Genomic DNA, 19,746 nt, shown 5'->3' with positions numbered 1-19,746 from the left:
GATGGGAAAACCCATTCAGGGTCCCAGGGACAGGAAAAAGAAGCGCCCCGCTATGTCTCTGCTCTTTAAACAGTCTTGTACGCTAGACCTGGTTCCAAGTCCTTTTCAAGTACTCCCATATTTAATTCTCAATGCAGATTTGTGGGATCACATAATTAATGTCATCATCACCTTCTCTAAGTTTCCAAAAGTAGAAACTGACACAGAGAGGAGAGAGATGCAGGCATTTCCTCAAGGTCACAGAGGGTGTGACTGAAACAGGCTTGGAGCTGAACCCCAGGGGCTTCCGCCCGGAGGGGCTCCCCCCGGCTGCTGGCTAGACAAGGCTACAGAGCCGGGGTTTCTCACCGCGACCAGGCTGCCAGGCCGGAACTCCGAATTTCCTCCTAGGATACCCTACCGTTCAGTCAAGGTGAGCTTTTAGGGTCTGAGACGCGAGAACACCGAAGGGAATAAAAACCCATGCATTTCCGTCCCAGCGCAAGTGTCTCTCTCTGTCGTTGACCCCTGAGCAGCACGGGGCTGGGGCACCGGCGCATCCCCACCCCCCGTCCAAACCTTGCCCTCCCCAGGAACCTAAGTATGAGAGCCTCCCGTCCACTGTAGGCCTTGCTGATGAGAGACGCCACCGAGTAACAGGATTAACACCTACTTTGTATGTTTATATTCCACGCTGTAGTCTTTTTTTTTTAAGATTTTATTTATTTATTCATGAGAGACACACGGAGAGAGGCAGAGACACAGGCAGAGGGAGAAGCAGGCTCCATGCAGGGAGCCCAACGTGGGACTCGATCCCAGGACCCCGGGGTCACACCCTGGGCTAAAGGCAGGCACTCCCCTCCACACTCTAGTCTTACAACAAAGTAAATTACTGAAAAGAAAATGGTATTTTTCTTAATCTCTTATGATTTTTCTTAAAATCATAAGAGAGCGGAGCCGAGGTTAAGCGTCTGCCTGCAGCTCAGGTCAGGTCATGACCCAGGAATCCTGGGATCGAGCCCTGCATCAGGCTCCTGCTCATCGGGGCGTCTGCTTCTCCCTCATCCTGGCCCCTCCTGTTGTGCGCTCGCTTTCTCTCGCTCTCTTTCAAATTAATAAATAGAATCTTCAGAAAAAGAAGATCATAAGAGAAAACACATTTATAGCACTCTACTGCATTTTTTGAAAAAAAAAAAAAAAAACACCCGTATACAAGTGAATCTGCACAGTACAAACCTGTGTTGCTCAAGGGTCAATTGTATTTGGTAGAAACACGCTGATTCGCCTCGATTTTTGATGTAGAAGTGAGATAAGAAAGTACAAAGGGAATAATGCTTTTTTTTAAATGAGAATTACATTTAAAAATTAGAATATTAATTATTAAGCCACATTTATGTTGCCTGAGAGGAAACCGTAATATAAGGGCAGTTGGGGACGAGATGGCCAAGTCAATTCTTTATGCCCTGGGAACTTTCCCTGAATGCATACTAATAAATTAGTTATTAGTCACTAATTAAACATTTAATCAACTTATTATTATTTATTAAGCACCTTCTTAGTTCTAGAAAGACAGTTGTGAACCTAACAAAGTCCCTATCTTCATAGAGCTTACATTTTAATTAAAAAGATAACAGCCAACGAGCAAAAAAGAGAAGAGGTCATATGTTGGCCAATGACAGATCCAGGGAAAGGCCACGGGGCAGAGGGTACGGATCCACCAGGTGCGCCGGCGGGAGCTCGAGTCGTCTGCAGGAGAGGGTCCAGGGCAGGACTTCCGAGGCCCAGCGTGGACGCGCACGAGCCCGGGCGCAGGAGGCCGGCCAGTGGGGCCAGGGCCGCGTGGGTGAAGGCGCAGGCGAAGGCACAGGCGGCCCCACGGGAAAGCTCGTGCGGTGCGGACGGAGCGACGGCCTGGAGCTCGCATCTCGGGCTTTTGCTCGGGCTGACACGGGAGGCCGAGGATTGGGACGGCCCAGCTTCCACCTGGACGGGCTGGAGGCTGGGGACGGGCAGGGGCAACCGAGGCATGGGAGGCCTGGGCCAGGTGGTCACAGTGGGGACAGTGACGAGGGATCACGGTCGAAATAGGCGCTGCCGCTGGGCCACGAGGGTCTGCTCCAGGAGCGGCGTGGGGTCGGACTGAGCCAGAGGCGGGGCGACTGGGAGCCGGGTCTGCGGCCACTCGGGCCCAGATCCAGGTGCCAAGAGCGCACCTGGAGCGGGGATGCTCTGCTCCCCTGAACTCCCCTGCCTCACCGACCGGAAGGTTTCCTTGCTCCTCCACGATTCAGTGCGCGGTCTCTTCCACGACAGACTAAGAAGGAAAGAGGAGGAATAGAGAAGACGGAGCGCAGAGTCGGGAGGCCTTCCCGCCAGGTGACTTGTTACCTTTCACGGCTGACGCCCAGCCGCAGGGGCCCTGGCGCCCAGCACACTCGGCTTAGCGTTCGGCCCTTGGGCCGCTCTCACCTGCTGCCGGCAAGGCAAGGGCGCCGACAGGTCACCGGGGGGAGCCGTAGGCCGGAGCGGCTAAATGTGCTGCAGGACGCAGGATGCGGGGCCCCGCTCTAGGGTGAGGTCAGCCCAGCTCTGACTGCCCGTGGCCCTCTGAACGCAAAAGGAATGTTCCTTCCCATTCCTGAAACGCCCTCCCTGGGCCCCTCCATGGTGGGGGCTTCCCGCAGCTCTCCCTTGCTTGACAATCTGTGAGGTCTGACCTTGCCCTACGTCTTCTGCGCTGTTTTCTTGTTGGAAACATTTTGGCAACTGGATACGAGCTCGAAGCGTGGCATCTCGGTCTATGCTCAGGCTAGTAACATCCCCGCAAAAAGTCATGGGGGCTACAGCATGGGCCGCATCGGTCTCCACCTGTTCGGAAGCCTCTAGGCACAAGCACTGCCTCCCCGGTGGTGCCTTCTGGGAGAGCTGCACTCTCACTGCTTGTGCACTGTCGCATCTTCAATGTCTGGAGAGTAGGATGCAACAGGTGCACAATACATGAGAGGGATGATGATGGAGGGACGGATGGGAAGTGCGGGGAGGAAGAGCAGGAGAGAATACGTTTTTCTGGGTCTCGTCTGTAGCAGTCGTATACCCCCAGCGGCCCCATGAAGTCCCGGGACCCCAGGATCACGCCCTGAGCCACAGGCAGACGCTCCACCACTGAGCCACCTGGTGCCCCACCGTCATGCATTTTAAATGCTTAGAAACATTCTTGGGCATGGACGCACCCACCAAACATTAGCAATCATTCTCAGCTTGCAGAGCACAGCATCCTGGCTAGTACAGGGGAGAAAAGGAACAGGAAACCTGGAGATGCCCAGAAACCTGGTGAGATACACTTAGCATCTCGCAGGCAGTCCTTTGACTCCCGTCACGCATGGGAATCAGATACTAGGTCCATTCTACAGAGGGAAGAACTGAGGCTCCATGAGGCAAGTCGTCCTGCCTGAAATCACACACCTGCCGAGCGGGCACGGATGTACACCTGGAAATCCTTTCACCATGGGCACTGCCTCATTTGCCAACTTCTGAATATCTTTACAAATGTTCCGGGGATTCCCATCCAGTTCTTAGCAGCACGCTCCCTTGATGTACTTCCAGCTGAGGATTATATGGGGATATCTTGACTACAGAGTAGCAACAGGGTCATTCCAGCCAAGGGACCCTACTGTGGAGCCCCTGAGAAGCGCATTTCATGCTCAAAGGCAGACTTGCCCCAAAGGAGGGTGTCTAGCAGCAGAAAGTGGCTCGTCGTTAGCCGACACCACCTGTAGTTCAACGACGTCTCGGAGAAATGCCTTGATACAGACCTGGGGAGGACACCTTGAGATCCTAGTGTAAGAGAGAGAGGGGATGCCCGGTTTATAGTTCCCACAAACCAATAATCCAACTGGGGAGGTGGTCGCGTGGTGCAGGATGCATGGAGTCTGAAATGAAGGGGGCACCTTGTTGGGTCTTAGAAACGTCCCCCGATGTAAGTGACTCCACCCCGGAAAGGGACTTCTTGGAAATGTAAATGTTAGGAGACAAAGCCACCTATTTGACAGAGACTTCTTCAGGGATTTAAAGATTCATATAAGGCAGAAGACGCTCCCGTCGTTACTGCCGCCCTGGATCATGACCCGTATTTCTGTGAGGGGCGGGGGTGGAGGCTTTATGTCTAATGACCGATGAGGCTCACGTCGCTAATGCACAAGGAGCTGACGACGCGCTTGAGGACAGAGTAGGGGCTTTCGGGTCTTCATGAGGCACAAGAGAGAAAGATCTCCCCGGGGAAGAGAAGCCAGAAATACATAAAAGCGCATATTTCCTTTTTATTTCTCACACGGATACCAAAATCGGACTTGCATTCTAGACTTGGTGCTCCCCAAAGTGCACGTGGAGTCACTTTGTGAAAGTTCTACACGATTCGGCCTGGGCAGACGCGGCCACAGTTCCATCACACGGCTGTCCTCAAACACGCAAGATGCCCTGACACAGAACAGAGACATTGTCTTATCTCATTCTCTCCCCCAGAATCTGAAGGCGACAACAGTGAAAGAAAAATTCCGCTGAAAATTAGTATTTATTTATACTGAAGAATAGAGTGAAAAATTCACGGCTGGGGCTGTTGAGAATGGAAGGTGGGGGACGCTGGAAGTTAGGGTAGTAAGAGGAATAGGGGTCAATGTAAAGACCACGGCCAGGCGACAGCTGAAGGGAAGTAGCCCCCCAAGGAAGCACCGAGGCTGAGGAAGAAGAACTCCCCAGGGATGGAAACACCGCCTTGCAAATGCTCGCACGCGGGACGACGGGAGGCTATCGTTTCACGAACAAAGGCGCGTTCTCACCTCCCGGACTTGATGAGGCTGACAAACAATCAGAACCATTCTCAGTGAATTCTCAGGAGGGAGGTGTTCTGAAGGCTTCCGATGTCTCCTAGGCGAGCACCTGAGAGCCCCCATACCCCACCCCGCCCCCGCGCACACAGCACAGGTGTGTGGGTCCCCGGCACGGAGGGCTTTCCCCTGCTCGGTGTCGACCGAACCAAGAGCTACCCCCCCGACGCCCCCGACGCCCCTCCCGCCCCAGCCCACCCGCAGCCCCTCCACCCCCCTGCCCCGGGCACTGCGGGCGAACCCCCCCGCTAGAGCTGACCACTAACCAAGGCCCAGACAGCAAGTGTGGAACCACACTCGGGGACAAGTGCCGGCCTCAGATTTCCCGACTCTGAAATCAAGGTGATAGGAACTCCTTCCTAACCTAATTCACAGGCCCTTTGCAAATCAACAGAAAAAAAGAAAAAATGCAGGCGGCAGCTCTTTATAAACATGTGCGCGACTCTACCACTGTCATCCATACATCATGATTAATTATTAAAGAGTGCATAGAAATCCAGTGACCGGAGAACTCTGAGGAGGTAGGATTCCAATGTTCGCTTCGAGTAATAGACCCTTTAGGCTAATTAGACGTCAGAATGCTTTTGCTTCCTTTGTAGGTTTAAGCGCTTATCTTCGTTTCACGCGGGAGGGGAGTAGAGCTTGGGGATACGCACCTGCCCGGGATCCCAGCCCCCCCCCCCCGGAGCTCCAAGGCTCCAGCCCAGGCCTGCTCTTTGCCACCGTCCGCTGGAGGAAGCCCACAAGGGCAATGCAGCGGCAGACGAGTGACGGGACGTCAGAGAACTCTCTGGAAGAGATACGGAGCACGGGCGGTCCTGTAGCCGGGAGTAGCGAAGGTAGAGAGGATGCTCCTGAGGTGGAGGAAAGGAGGGCGGCCCAGCTCCCCAACGTCCTCATCTTGCTGCTGCTGCTACCCAACCCCCCACCGCCACCCCCCACCCGGGTCGCAGGCCGCAGTAGGCCTGGGCGTCCGTTTGCCCTTCTCCATCTCTGCCACCGCCGCCTTCTGTCTCCTGTCTTTCTAGAAAATGCAACATCAGGGGACAGGGCTGGATATTTACTGTTACTTTCTTCTCTGAAAACAAGCAGGGGGAGCAAAGCCCTCACCATTAATTGCTTCTGACAAGTACTGAGGTCGTCAGAGCCTGGAGAGCTGGTGACAGCAGGGCCTGATCATCCAAGGAACCCAGGTGGGGAGGAGGGAAGCTGCCTCCGGTCCTGCACAGGGACCCAACTGCCAGGCAGTGGGGTGAGCGCCCCTCCTCCGCGGGAGGGAAGCAGGCTGCACACCAGGGAGCTGCCGGCACCCAGCCTGGAGGGCAGAGGGTGTGCGAGGGCCAGACTGTGGGCCGGGCACCGGGACAAGCTGCTGCTGCAGAGCCACAGAACCGGGGGGAATGTGCCGGAAGCAATCAGGGCTGTTGAGAAGCAAGAGACTTAGTGGCACATCCCTCTGCCAATCGGCTCACAGGGCTTCGCAGGCATCAGATAATTAGTCCCAACAAGTTCACTGTGAATAAAGTATTAATAGACCTCCACTTACCAACCGGGTAGGGAGTGGGGCAGCATGAGGCGGCCCGGCCAGGGATCAAAATAGCAACCTCACAGCAGCGCCAGCAAGAAAAAGAGAGCCAAGAAATGAGACATCAAATCCCAAGTGGGAGTAACCGGTCCAAAGCCTTTCAGTCCAAACCAACAGAACCAACATACAAACAGATGTACGAACCTTCATGCAAGCCCTACAGGGCTTAGGGGGGCAGCCATGGGCCCCCAGCGATCCCCGGCTGCTGCGCCCCGGCCCCCCGGCCCCACTCACCTAAACTGAGCTTCCAACTATTTGAAGGCCTCGTTCTCTTGCTCGTTTCACTCTTTCAAACCAACGGCTCCTTCCTGGATGAGCCCTCACCAACCTCCGTGACCCTAAGTTTCTATGACCAATTTTGGCCTATCCTCTGGGGCTTCCCTTGGATGCTCCCTCCATCTGGGTCATAGGCGCCCCCCAACACGCCGCTCTTTCCCACCACGCTCCGTCTCACCGTGTTGCCACTGTCTACTGGTACCTCCCACTAAAATGGGCGAGCAGGAGCCCTCGTCTGTGGGGCCCAACAGTTTATCCTGAGAACAATGCCTGGCCCATACCGGGATCTCGATAAATGCGTGTTGAGTATCTCACTGGAGACACACTCCTTGCCTTAAGGAAGCCTTCAGCGGAGTGAGACAGACACACACAGTCCAAGGGAAGGAGAAGGGGTTGAGCATCAAGTAGGAACAGAGTCAGCAAGCTCTGACACGGCAAACCCGGGCGTTGCGGTGAAGGCCCTGCACATGCCACCGCTTCGGAGTTGAGTCCAGTTCCAACAGATTCTTTCGTGCTAGAGAGCTTCCCCAGGTGTCGGGGTGGGCGACATGCATCCATGGGGAGCCCCCTTTCCACCCCCATCCCAGAGATTTGCTCGTCAGTTTGGGGCAGATAAAGACCATCCGGATTCATCTACCCCGTCCTCTGTCTTGAAGGCGGAACTATGACTCTGCACCTCGCGCAGATAAAGAATGGTTTGTTTCCCCAGAGAGACTGCTCCGTGTGACGGAGAGGACGTCCGCGGCGATGGAATGCAGTATGCTGGAGAGAGCATACGTTTTGGAATGAAAATGACCTTGGCTCCAGTCCCAGCTCTGCGATTTCCTAGCGGTGTGATTTGGACCAAGCTGGAGTCTCTCTGAGCCCTACCCTTAGCATCGCCGGCAAGCTGTGTAGACAGTATCGCATTGTAGGCTTGGGCCTCACTGATTCTTGTCCGTGGCATATGAAGAAGGATTCCATACCCTGTGTCCACCACCTTCTAGCTGTGCGCTCCTAAGAAGGTTGTCTGGTCACTCTGAGCGTCAGGTCACTCTGTCGTCATCTGTAAGATGGGACCATCGAATCTCCTTGCGCACACGGCGTAGAGGCTCAAGGAGGTCATATACTAAGGTTAGTTGGTACGTGCATCATAACAGAAGACAAGCAGAAGCCTTTACCATTTCTTTGTTATATCGGTTATAGAAAATTGTCAGATATTTTTTGGCCCTGATCATGGTAAAATGTAACTTTTTTTTAAGAGAGATTTTATTTATTTATTCATGAGAGACAGAGACAGAGGCAGAGACACAGGCGGAGGGAGAAGCAGGCTCCATGCAGGGAGCCCGATGCAGGCCTCGATCCCAGGACCCCGGGGTCACGCCCTGGGCTGAAGGCAGACGCTCAACTGCTGAGCCACCCAGACGTCCCAAAACATAACTGTTTCCTGCCTTTTATCTTCCTCTCTAGTCCATCCGATAGATATATTTTCTTTTGCACAATCTGCAGCATCTACGCCCACGAATTCAATAATGCTGTGGCATTTCCCTTGATTATGTCCCGTCCTGCCTCTCTTTCCTAGTCCAACCAAGAATTTCCAACAAACCCTTTAGGCTGGAGTAGGGCTCCGGCCTAAAGACCATCCTATATTTAAGGGCACTTCTTAAACTGATTTTTCTGTCTTGAAATTAAGTTAGAAATGCAATCACCAAGCAGTTCGATAAAAACACTTCTCTTTCCAGTCAACCGATTGTGTTCTGATGCAGAACCTCTCATAAACTGAAAGGGGCATTTCCCTAAACATTCAGACTTTGTTCCGTACGAGAATATTAGGTCGTTAACATAAAATTGGTCTATTCAGCCTTCTGAGGCTTCTTTACAGAGGAGACGGCTGATTTCCTTTTTTAGATCCAAGTACATTAAAGTTCACAATTAATTTAGATAACACCATATGAGCTGATAGTAAAATGTCTAGCAATTAAATAATGAATGTGAGGCAGCCACAGTCATCAGAGATATCAGAATACACCTTTATTATAATGATGTAAAATCAGTGTGTTTTCAGATGATTTAATTATAGATCGACAGGAAAAAGTGCAAAACCGTAGATTAACAATTTTTAGGTACCGCATATATTAAAAACTGTTTCCAAAACTATGATTAGTATTGAGGTTAAATTCACCATCTCTGTAACAGAGGATTTGTAGATTCCAAATATAATAACTTAGCATGAATGGAGATAGAGGAGCTAGGAGTACGATATGGGTAGATAATCGCTCCTTTCGCACGAAATGAGGTGAAGCTGGCTAAGCAGTGCATGCATTTCTCGAAAGGCAGATTTTACCACCAAGCTGTTTAGGCCTTGGGGTAGAAAATGTTGGTCCCAAGGACTTGCATCGAATGAAAATGCAGAATCAACTGGCACCGTGTTTTGTTCGTACAATCTAGGGGGCACCCCTTAGGCACCTCTCACGTGTGCTCTGGGCCAGCTGGCGGCTCCCGGGAACCCACAACGCCCTGCCTTTTCCTAGAGACACTGAGATCCACAGGCTCAGATGCAAGTCTGAAACCAATAAAGACCCATGAGTTCCTCGGCTTGGAAACTCCTCTTTGTGTCTCATTTACCGGGGAAGAGAGACAGCGTTGAACAAGAACACTCACGAACGTGGCATTTTCAGTGATCCCATAAAATCCCATGGGGATTGGTCTATCCCAAACTGGAATTCCCTGGGTGGGAGGAGAGGGAGGTGGGACGAAACTGGGACACACACATTCTGCAGACAGTAGCTGTATGTGATTCTCAACAGGGAGGAGAGACGCTTTGCAGAAAACGTCAGAGCCACAGGCGTTTTCGCCCAGAGGAAGATAGCGCAGTTGGCTTGGGAGCTCCTGGCCTTCACGCTCACCGACGTGCTAACACTCCATTTCCCACAGGCCAGTGCGGTTTGTCACATTGCTATCGACGTGATTCTCTTTAATCGTTTTTTTCCCTTAATGATAGTTTAAAAAAACACACACACAAAGAAACTGAATTTCTTGTAAGCCCACCTGCTATCAGTTTTAGGCAGTGGCAAAAACTCACATGAACAGGCTAAACATGGAGCACGTGGGGGCTGAATTCCGTATCAGAAGTAGACGCCACCGTCCATATGCACAAAGAACAGCAAATCATCCCTCTAACGAGGGAAGCTTGGTTGGTGAGATTACCTCTTTGTAAGAGGAAGAAGAATATCCTATCATTTACCAAGGAGGAGAGCATTGTACAAGGGTCTGGGTAAACCTTAGCAGCCCTGCAGGAAAGTTCTGCATGAGAATGAAAGGAAGGAACAAAAGGAAAATACCTCCAAGAGGTGTGATCTTATACATTCTATTTTGGTAGCTAGATAACGAGGAGGCATAACAAAAATACGGGAAAGCTTAAGTAAAAGATGAGGCTCGGGAGCTCCTGCATGCAGACATTCAAATCTAATTCTCACATCTTAGTCTGTGGTCCTTTCAATGTAGAGGCGCTAAGAATGACAGCAAAGACAGCAAGAACAGAATTCTTGTTACCTTGTGATTTTTGTGCTTAATTTCAGGGTTTTGTTTGTTTGTTTGGTTGGTTGGTTTTGTTTTTCGGTGAGCTCTTTTGGTCGGATTGATTAATTGATCAGCAGAAAATAGAAAGCAAACCGGTTCTCTTAGACCCGTTTGGCGTGTTGTGGGAGGTGTGATGTTCTCAAGGCGTTTTCCACGCGGCCTCGCACTATGAGCATTAGCTAGATGGGGACTTGGGCCACTGGAGAACTTAAAAATATTACATAGTCAATGAAAAGAAAAGAATTTTTCCTTATCTTAAAAATGAGAGGCCTAGACCAATGTTACCGCAAGTCCCTCCAGGGTCTGAAATTCTATGTCTCTCTGATTCCTGGAGACAGATTGTAAGGAGCATTTCAGGAGGGAAATACCAAATACCAATGACATACTTTTGTCTCCCACTTAGCACAGACACCTGGTATTTGTTTGTTTATTGTGCGCATTTCCACAACACTTTCTGATTTAATTCAATACGGAGTTTTCCTGACTGAGAGGCTGAGGACACTCCAAGCAGCTAGTTTAATGGTTCGCATTTCATCTAGGAGGGGCAGGGGCGCACAGAATTTCAGACAGCCAAGGAAAGGAAGGAGAACACCACCCCCAATTCAAAGGGTCCCGTTTATCCTGACATTGTCAAAAGTGTGATGCATTCCAAGTGTGGGGTCATAGGTCTGAGGTTGTGTCCAGGACGTCCCAAGTGCCCTTGGCACAGGCCCCATGGTGCCACCACCTTTGCAGGGGAAGCCGAGGAGGCCCAGATTGATCACCAGAGGAAAGCGCCGGGAGGAAGCGTCGGGCCTGCGGGATCCTAGGGCACATCCGTGTGTTCAAGGCCGGGCTACCTGTTGAAGCTGACACCCCGATGTGGCACACAGCCCGGGTCTGGAAGTGGGGTGCCCTGCTCCAACGTGGTAGATGGGGAACGGCGCTTGCAGCCTGCAATGCCTGAACCTGCCACTTTCTTACCACGAGACTTTAAGCGAGTTGAATATGTTTTCTGCGTTGAAACTTCCTAACGTGTGAAACAAGGGAGTGATGATGGGCACCTCAAGATGTTTTGGGGAGACTAGAGAGGACGATAGATGTATGGTCACTTGGCATCCCTGAGCCTGGGACAGAGTCTGAGCTCCCAGTGAATAGCAGTCCTCCCGAACCATCCTTAAGGTTTTATGGAATGACACACACAGACACACACATGCACACGCACACACACATACAGGGCAGACTCTGCAGGTCTCAACACCTGGAGCTTCCACGTTGACGGCCACTGCCTGCACGTGAACTGAAAACACGAAGGTCGGTGGGCCCTCAACATGCTAGAGAAAAACTTTTAGGAGGACTGGATGGTAGGCAGATAGGATGTCATCAGAAATTGAACCTTCGGGGTTGTTGCCGCTAGGACTAACATTCTCCGCCCTGCGCAGTATGACCACACTACGGAAATGTTCCAGAAACTCTTACGGATGTAAGATGGCCATCGGGGCTACACCTCACGTGAGGCGAGTGCACACTGATATACTTTCTGGAATCCGGAATGGCTTCCTCAGTCATTGGCTTGTGTATGATCCACTCTACTGAACTAGGTGAGCGCTCCCCATGCGCCGGGCAGCCCCCTGCCCGCGGGGGATGTCGGGAGGAAAGCACAAACCTAGCTCCATAGTGTGACGTGTTTGGGTTGGACCCCCCCACCGCCCCGCCCCGTGCACCCCCAGCTGCCTGCAGACTGTGATGTTCATCTGGGGACAGGGTCTTTGAGCCCAGGGCCCCTCCCAAGGGCAGAGTGCTGCTTCCTAGCAAGTCCCTCCCTGCATTAACACTCCGATCTATTGCTTCACCTCTTCTTAGATGCTCTTGTCTCTCAGCTCTTACACCGCTTGCTGGGATATTTAGGATCAGTGATAAATGGCAAGTTGAAATGCTCTATAAAGCAGCTGTAGGGCATCTGAACTGAAAAAGAAAAGGTGGAAGATAAAGCAATTTGCTAGTAGAGTAACAAGAAAAGATCTAACAGCCCAGAACATCATGCAAATTGCAGTTATTTCTTATCAGACAGTATTGTATAGGATTATTGACTAACTGAAATATGTCGCTTCCAGCTCCATGAAGTGGTATAGTGATGAGGCGTACATCAGAATGTGGGTTTTCCATATACAGAACTCTGCTTTTATCCAGAACTCCTGGGGGCACCCGGGAGGCCCTGTCGATTGAGCGTCCAACTCTTGATTTCGGCTCAGGTCATGATCTCAGGGTTGTGGGATCCAGCCCTGCGCCCGGCTTGGTGCTCAGTGCAGAGGCTGCTTGAGAAATTCTCTCTCCCTCTCCCTCTGCCCCTCCCTGCTGTGCGTTCTCTCTCTCTCTCTCAAGAAAAGAAGAAACAAAAAAAGAAAGAAAAAGAAAGAAAGAAGGAAAGTCTTTAAACAGTACTCCCTGTCGTGGAATTGTCTGTGTGCTTCTGACTCCGCCCCCAGGGTCACACGACAGGCTGGGCCATCTCTCTTCAGCCAAGCAGGGAAATGCTGGGGTGCAGAGTGGAAGTCGAGAGAAAGGATGCCGGGAGCTGGGGGTGGCTTGCAGGAGTGGCAGGTAAGCCAGGTCTGAACATGCAGGATCACACGCCCAGAACACACATTTCTTATTTTACCAAACTCACAAATATACATCGATTTGTTCCCTTCCACGGCCTCAATGCATTTCTTGTTAAAAAACAAAACAAAACAAAACAAAACATCTCCTCGTGAAAGCCTTTGACAAAATAGCCAGGCACAAAGGAACGAGTGGGACACGGAGAAGCCAAGTCTCGATAAAGTGGTGAGTTGGCAGGGGGTGGAGGAAATGTTATCGCTTCCACTCCTTGTTGGAAAATTAAGGGCCTTCCTTTAAATCAAAATTTCCCTTTGCTCTTAATACGACGACAGTCTAGAACACTCGGTCTGCTGCTGAGATAGTGGCTTCTCACTGGGCTAGGATTATTCAAGAGCCCTGCGTTTAAGCTCAGACAGCTGCCAGGGGTTTCAAGGAGGGCTCGACGGAGCAAGAGCTGCAAGCGGCTATTGCCACGCAAGGAAATCAAGTTTGTTGACTTTTGTGACCATCCTTTTTATGTTACTCTAGGTGTTGTCACCGAGCAGACTCAAGCCAGCACCTTCTCTCAGGCAACTAAGTGAACAGGAAGATTGGGGAGGGGTTAAAAGGGAAGAAAGAGTCCTAAGAACAAGCTGGAAAAACGAACAGGCCTCTGGACTCTGGAGGGACTTGGAAGGTGGTACGAGTGGTGCAGGTGAGCAAGCGTAGACACCCGAGAGCAAGCCCGGGCGGCGGGGACCTGCGGGTCAGCCCCCCACCTACCAAACCCGACCTGCAGGTCCTTCCGAGGCCTCAGGAGCTGAGAACTGCTCCTCACACGCGCCTCAGTGTTCCGTCTCATGAAGCCTCTCCATGCAAGGCCGAGATTGTAGTAACGTGAGGACTTATGTTTTTTCCCTTGCAGACCTGGAGTTCGGAAGACAGAATTGGGGTCTGTGTGTGTGCGTCTGTGTGTGTGTATTTTGCAGAAACTTAAAAAAAAATTAATTAGTAAAAGTTCTTCTTGGGCTTTAAATAATTCCTCAAGGGAGCTGCTAAGGCAGAAGCCAGAGAGAGATGGTCTCCCTCCTTCTGTAGGAAGAGGGATCCCGTTTCCATAAAAATAGGACCACTTACCCTTCCTGGAGGCCCTGACAGCCTCAGGAGTACTGGGTTGTGTAGGGGGAAATGGGCAGTCCCACTGCAAGCTGAGCTTTCTCAGCATAAATGGAATATTCCGAGAAGGGACAATCTTATGAGTGTGAAATTGTAAGACCACGGGTGAGATCCACAATACACGTAAGTACCATCTTTACTTCTTCCACGTATCAGGTCTTCAAAAAGCACACACTAAAATTAATAGGATTTTAACTGCTACCTACGTGATATCCAAACACCTATAAGACACTCTTATACGCAGAAAGACACACTCAAAGCCATATTCAGATCCAAAGAAAGTTTACGCTCCCCTATGCGCTATCTGCGATGTCCACAGCTACAGGCCTAGCTAGTAAGAGCTCCCAGAATCATCCGTTCATATGTTCATTGCTGGGAAATTTTCATGGGTTGAAGTGTATCTTCCAAAAAGGTATGTTAAAGCCTTAGCCCCCAGTACCTGTGAATGTGACCTTATTTGGCTTTCGGGTTGTGGCAGATACAGTTAGTCCAGATGAGGCCATTTGGGAGTAGGGCGGGTCCCCAATACGAGCAGCCTGGTGCCCTTAGAAGAAGAGAAGAAACGCAGAGACAGAGTTGCAGAGATTGAAGTGAAGCATCTGTGAGCCCAGAAACACCAAAAATCTTTGATCTAACACTAGGAAACTAGATACAGACAGGGAAAAGGATCTGCCCTACAGGTTTCAGAGGCAGCAGGGCCTTGCCAACACCATGATTCTGAATTTCTAGCATCCAAAACTGTGAGATAATAAAGGTGTGTGGTTTTAAGGCACACAGCTAGTGGCGCTTTGTTATGGCGGACGGAGGAAATGGATCCAACCCAGAAATGCCCGTTTGATTAAGGTGAGTAGCCCCCGTGTTCCAGAAGCACGGACTCCAGCTGACGGTGGCCCCCACACTGCTGCTCCACATGGAGTCACGGAGCTTTTGAAAAGAATTAGTCAAGTTGAACCCCAACTTTACGGTTTCTCTTGGAATTCCCACCTCAAATCCTACACAATACAGCTGGAGAGATAAAAAGGAAAACACAATTCAGCTGGAAAGCTTAAGACCTCCTCTTTGGCAGAAGCTCTGGGCATGATTTATTTTAATTCTCCTTGGGACACCTGACTTAGGTTTTTGTCTTTCAGAGTTGTATCTCCTGCCCCGATGGTCAGAGAGGCAGCTATGATTTTAGTTGTCCCAAGACCATGTCTGGGTCGGGCCACGGTGGGTAATTAAATTGATTTCCTGACAAAGCACCCTTCAGCCTCAGAGCGAGCTCCTTGACATAATGCACACCCTGTCCAGGCAAGGAGGCCCAGGGAAATTGGACCAACTCTCAGCAGTCAACCTGGATTTTCCCAACTGAGGAGTTCTTTCTTTTTTTTCTCAAAAAATATACATTCCTTGCACAACCGGGATCATTTGGAACAGAAGTTCTCAGACTTTGGGATTCAATAGGCCAGTAAAATTTAAAAGGAACAAAAAAGGTAGAATTAGGCGGCAAATCTTTTATTTCACCGAGTAAAATGTCTATGATCTCTTATCATTAATCCTTAAAAATAAAGGGAGCATTTTTTTACGTCACAATGATGCGGGGGGTAAAACCTCAGTTTGAAGGAGAGTTGTTCACATGACGGGACGTCAGGGCTATTCCTCTACAGGTTGGGGCTTCGTTAGGGACCAGCAGCAGTGCCTGCATTGGCGTTTAGAAACCAGTGACCTCGAGAACGTTACCACTACCCACTTGCTCTGCCCACACGAACACCGATAGGAGCTCCAGCCCCACCAGGAGAACGACAACTTGAGATTAATAAACCATGGTCGAAAACATTTTTTCTCTCTGCTGGACACCAGTGTGTTGGGAGCTGAAGATGTGCTCATTTGCCAAGTATGACTTGCACCAAGCAAAGCGCCCACCACAGGGTGATTAATATATATCTCTTGATCAAAAGAAGAAAGGAACTGTGTGAATAATTGTTGACCGTGTTCTCATTTCCTACCTTGACATCCATGTCATTAAACTACCCAAGCTATTACTTTTTTTTTTTTTAATCTCTCGGTCACATCTGTCATTCTGAGATGTGTAGGTTGTCCACATCCCCGCTAAAGTACGGCCAAACAGAAAACAAAAAAGAAGAGGTATGGTTAGAGAATGAATAGTGGCCAAAGGCTCAGAGATAAGATTAAGCCCAAGATTCAGTGTAAAGAATGACTCCCAAAAATGAGAAACAATTTTTTTGGAAGAATACACATCTTGGAATCAAGAATCTGTTACAGCAGAAGTGTTATAAATGACAATTATGTTAGAAAACTTACCCAGAAACGTCAACATGATTAGGAGGGTATTTATTAATAAAATATAGGTGGCTCTTGATGCCTCCCACAATGCAGGCCTGAAGAACAAATTCTGACCCTGGCAAGTCTAACATACTACACAAATATTCATTTTGAAGCGAGGAGGAGAAATAACTTGGCGGTGATGTTCGCTGTGTTTCCAGTGTCAGCTGAGAGCTCACTGCTGGAGTTCCCTCTACAGTTTGCAGGAAATTCCTACTGCGTGCCGCTCATGGCTGTTGCAAACCGTACCCTTCATCATCTATCCTGCCCACGTCTTACTAGTAAGAGTGAAGTCATTTCAGGGGACCTCATTCCATCTCTGTCCCCAGGGCCCCTCCTCCATTCCTCCCTTGCTCATGGCCCATCCTTCTAGATCTTACAGGATCTTGGTCCTTTCCCACTTGTAGACCTTCAGTTTCTCCCACTCACCTTTATTTCTACCTCTAAACATGCTCATGTCCAATTCCTTCTTCACAAAGAAAAAACAACAACAGATGAAGAACACCAGAGACTTTCTTTCCTTCATTTTTCTACCTTAGTTTTCTTAAAAGAATATTAATGCCTTTACCCTCACTCCCATTCACCCCTTAATCCCTAGCATCCTGGCCTGTGGAACCATTCTAAATCCATGAGGACTTCCTAATTATCAAATCAAGAAAGCTTTCCCTTATATCCCATTATTCTTAATCCCTACATTGCCTGACCTTGATCATTCCCTTTCTTGAGATACTCTTCTCCCAAGATCCTGAGGCCATTAGACCATCTAGTTTATTTATTTTTCTGGCTTCTTTAACACATCTCTCCATCCACCTCTTCCCAGTTGTCATTGATTTTTAGCCATAACCCAAGATTTTTGAATGACCCCATTTCAGTAGCTTTACTTACTTCCTTTGAACAGAAGAATTCAAATCTCATGTTTTAGATGTTTCCAATTCTATCATCTATCTATCTATCTGCCTACCTATCTTCTATTTATATATTTATCATCTGTCATCTCCTGTAGGTATTTTAAATTCATCCACTCCTTTACTTAATCAGAAACAAATTCTACTTCCTGGCATCCTTAATTCTGTTCATTGCAACATGCTCCAGAACCATCTTCTCCTTGCCCCAGGCCAAGCCACACAGACTAAAAGCATATTACCTGGTCATCTTTGACTCCTCTCTATGCTTGGCCACTTCTCATCTTCAAATTCTTGTCAAGTCCAGCCATCAACTTTAACTCACTACTAACTCCCTAACCAGGACTGCACAGTTGCAAGCAACTTGTTCCCCCATCCAAAAGTCCCACTTTCATACTACTTTGCTTATTTTAAAAGAAATAAAATGTTCAGATAGATCAACAGGAGGAATGGACAATCATACATATTTATAGCCAATAAAATGTCATTTTTTTCTGATATAAAAGGACAAAAAATTCTCTTTCCTTTAAAAAGTGTTTAATGAATCCATTTCTTTAGAGAGGAGTGAAAAGCTACACCAACAAAATACTACTACTATAAATATGAGGGGCCAGTGATTATTGGATTCACCTTTCTCAGTGTCAGTCTGGACTCGTATTCTCTTCTCTCTGTCCCTATGGGGAACCTCTGCTTCCTGAAGGAAACACCTGCTGTGTGTGCATGTGTGTGCACATGTGTGTGCACGTGTGTGTGCATGTGTGTGCACACGAAGAGAGGACAGAGATGGGGGCCTGCCTTCCTGGACACGTGAGTTCCTTCTGAGATTATTAGAAAGCCCCGATTTTAGTGGTGGATCCAAGCCTGTTCTCTAATGTATCTCTGGTAGCAAGAAACATAATTTTTTTGTTTGTTTCTTAAAAAAATCCTGCCTATCTTCTGCTTGACTGATTCCCCAATTCAGCGGTGAGGAATAAAGGGGCACGTTGACTTTCACATCCCAAACCCACCACTCACAGCGATTCCCTGAGGTATTATCTTCATTTCACAAATGAGAAAACCGAGACTCACAGCCTTTAGGTAAGTTCGTGGCCCACCTCGTCAACAGCAGATGGGGCATCACAATCCAAGCCTACTGGGCCCCGACGCCTGCGCGCTCACCCACTGAACTCCAGCGAGGGCGCTCAACCCTGGCTGACTCCACAGGGTCCCGGTCCTGATCTTCTGACCCTGCCCCTGGCAGCCCAGGGCTGGAGGAAGGGACTGAAGCGAGAACCCCCCCAACCCCCAACCTGAGCCCCCAGTTGTCGGGCAGGGAATAAGCAAGCAACAGTGTCCCTCCTTAAATCCATTCACCTAGAGCATTGCTGTGCCATGAGAGTACGGTGTGACCCACTGGGAGCGGGTCCTTCCTCCTCGGGCCTAAGTTCTTGCCCCCGAATGCCTGGCGCAGCTCTCTGTACACACGGAGGGGCGGCCAGGACCCAGGGCCTGTGAGCTTCTCCTAAGCAACCGTGGGTGGTTTAGCACAAACGACCCTCCAATCCAGCATTAATTTCCTGTCTTCTAGTCTGAGGGCTCCTGATAAGCAGTTGTCTGGCTAAGGAGCCGAAGGAAAAGCAGGTTCCGGTCCTAGCAGAGTCCCTACTTGGTTCCCCACCGCCGCTGCGGCCCAGAGCTTAGGAGGAGGCTGCAGGCAGGCTGGGGGGTGGGGGGTGGAGGGGTGGGGGCAGCTCCTCCTTCCTCCACTTCACCCCCAGCCCGCTTTCTGCTGGTGCCTCCGTCCGCCTGGCCAGACCCCACTTCAGAGAATCTCAACCATGATTGAAAAATGTCTTTCCACAGCAGGCAGAGAAATGAAATTTTCCCCTATTTCAATTATTTCCCCTTCTCAAGCAAAGAAATGAAAAACAACTCGGCTCATAAAGAATGAAAAAGAAATCCAGGTTTTTTTGAATTAGGTTTTTCTCTCAAGACTTGGAGAAGCCGAAGGTATCTGTGCCAATACTGGTTCATAAGGAGTTAACTGCTTCTTTTTCTTTTCTTTTCTTTTCTTTTTTTTTTTTTTTTTTTTTTTTTTTGGAGGGAACAGCAGCAGTCAGATGAGCATTGTCCCCGCCTTTGCCTCTCCTCCAGACACTCTCGCCATCCCTCAATCCAGATGCAATAAAAAAGGCAGGACTAGAAGGGAGAGACCAGAACAAGAAGTGGGTTGTGACACGGTAGGTATACTGAGTGACCCTCAGGAGTCGACGGGCACTGGGGACACAGGACAAAGACAGACTACAGCCTCTGTTTTCAGGGAGTTTATACTTAATTGGGCAAACAGTTTGGGGCGCCTGCATTTGCCTATGAACCACTCACTCTGTGCGTCATGGTGTCTTTCCGTTTACTGAGGCCTTGCAACTAAATTTCATCTTTTTTCCCAGTCTCTTCTTTTCCCTTCTTAGAAATAGCATATTCAGGACTTTGCATGATTTTAGGAGTATCCAGGGCAGGGATTTAAAGAATA

The 19,746-nt window shown here is 49.6% G+C and overlaps 1 protein-coding gene and 1 long non-coding RNA gene across 3 annotated transcripts in view; one reads left to right on the top strand and one right to left on the bottom strand.

Moving 5' to 3' along the window:
- OPCML (opioid binding protein/cell adhesion molecule like) overlaps positions 1-19,746 on the bottom strand; it is a 1,085,315-nt gene that overhangs the window by 838,275 nt on the left and 227,294 nt on the right. The window lies entirely within an intron of this gene.
- Positions 4,913-18,924, top strand: LOC112671046 (uncharacterized). 2 transcript variants are annotated; one of them, XR_007410575.1, is made up of 3 exons: positions 4,913-5,380; positions 5,459-7,833; positions 9,148-18,924. It is a non-coding gene; the product is annotated as an uncharacterized LOC112671046 (long non-coding RNA). The 2 variants fall into 2 exon arrangements; XR_007410576.1 differs by having other exon boundaries at positions 4,919-5,380; positions 7,430-7,833.

The sequence above is a fragment of the Canis lupus genome, chromosome 5, assembly GCF_003254725.2.
Source record: "Canis lupus dingo isolate Sandy chromosome 5, ASM325472v2, whole genome shotgun sequence".
Classification (NCBI taxonomy): Eukaryota; Metazoa; Chordata; class Mammalia; order Carnivora; family Canidae; genus Canis; species Canis lupus.
This window is presented reverse-complemented; position numbering and strand designations above follow the sequence as displayed.